Genomic DNA, 1,814 nt, shown 5'->3' with positions numbered 1-1,814 from the left:
AAGACTACTAGGGAAGTATTTGGGAACAAATGGTAGGAAGATATGAAGCCTAAAATCTATAGCTTTACTTTCTCTGGAAGAAGGAGATAAATTTCTTGCTGGACTTAAACATGATGGTCATAAAGCATTTAGCTTAATATCAATCCTAGAGTAGGTGGTCAAAAAACATTAGTGTCTTCCTCTCCACTAATTTTTCTTCAAGAACATAAGTTTGTGCCCAGAAACTAGACAGGAACGGAAACCAACAACCATACATAGGACAGCTTGGGGATTAAATCTCATTTCAGGCGTAGTGAACAAAAGTGAGAACATGTACCTTCTCCCCATATAAGGGGACGGAGGTAAGTATTGGAACTGATTATACTGGACTGGAATTGGGGGAGAGGGAGAATGTGTCCTGAAGGAAAGGAGATAGGAGAAGCCAGACCCAGAACCTCACTGGTTTTCAAAGGGTGGTGGTTTCTGCTGCCTTTTCCTTCTATCCAGAGCTGGTCCTTCATACCTGTCCAGGAACAAGATGGGGTGCTTGGCTCAGTCACTCCTGAGGTCCATTTTCAAAGAGAGCACTTCAAGGAATAATCTTTAATTGCAGTGCACCGTAATGGATTTTGCATTTAGTCGGGCACATCCTCTCACCCATAATTCCCTCCCCTCCACAGTGGCAGCTCACCCACTTACCAACATTATGGCAATTTTCCCTTCACTAGAAATCTCCCCTAAGTGTCTACTTAGGAAGCTCTTTGTTTGATGTTGTTGACATGTTAATAGGAGTAGCTCTGGGTTCTCTGCGGTAGTGAATACTGAAAGCTGAAGAAAATCTGAGAGAAGCTGGCAGGGGCATTCCATATCCCAAGCCCTATTGTTGAATGCTAAGTAGAAAACAAAAGGATTCAGGCAGTAATTAAAAAGTGTTCAACCCAAAGTTTGAAACCAGTTAGAATTTGAAGAAGCCCGTTGTTCTAAGTGGTTACAACTGTGGAGGAGCAGCTGGCTCATACTTGAGTCCTATAGAGCCTTCATACAGAGTCTATACGTAGGAGTCTTGTCCCTTCTACTTTTTAACTGAAGCTGAAGCCCATTTATTAATTTGATTAATGATGAATCACCATTTATTTGTGAACAAGGGACTTTAGGGAAAAAGTAAGCACAGCCCTTAATACTGAGGAGTTAACAGTCAAATAGAAAACTTTGGACACAAATTAATAGATGATGGATATAATCAGGGTCACAGATAGAAAAAATGAAGGGCTATTAGTGTTCCTATGAGAGCCAGACTAATTTGGCCTGGAATGGTCCAAAAAAGGTATCCTAGTGAGCTCTGATTCCAGGCTTCATGCAGTTTAGATATGAGAAAGAGAAAGAGAAAGGAACTGAATTAAAGCATTCATGTTTTGCCATAATGAATTGGCTCAATTTCCCTTGATGTCCCTCTAGCTTGGGAATGAAAACAGATGATTGTTTTCTACATCCTGCTCCAAGGAAGGAGATCTTGTCTAGGTGGAACGTCTTCCCAGAATGTGTGGTTGGGTTGAGAAGGCATGGACCCTCATAGTTGCCACCTATTTGCAAGCAGGGAAATATAGCACAATGTTTGTGTTGAGGTCACATGTCATACCTCTCAATGTGGAACCAGATTAAAGGTGTTCTGAAATATCTTTCATAAAGAGATTATGTGGAGAGTCTTTTCAGAAGACCATACGTCTTCCATGCTCTGAGCCACCTATAGCCCTGCTGCAGGTAAAATAATTCCCTACCCCCCATTTTTTTTGAACGAGTCTATTTCATTTTTAAAGGGCAAGGCTACATACAAAGAA

The sequence above is a fragment of the Mustela nivalis genome (assembly GCF_964662115.1).
Source record: "Mustela nivalis genome assembly, chromosome: 11".
Classification (NCBI taxonomy): Eukaryota; Metazoa; Chordata; class Mammalia; order Carnivora; family Mustelidae; genus Mustela; species Mustela nivalis.
This window is presented reverse-complemented; position numbering follows the sequence as displayed.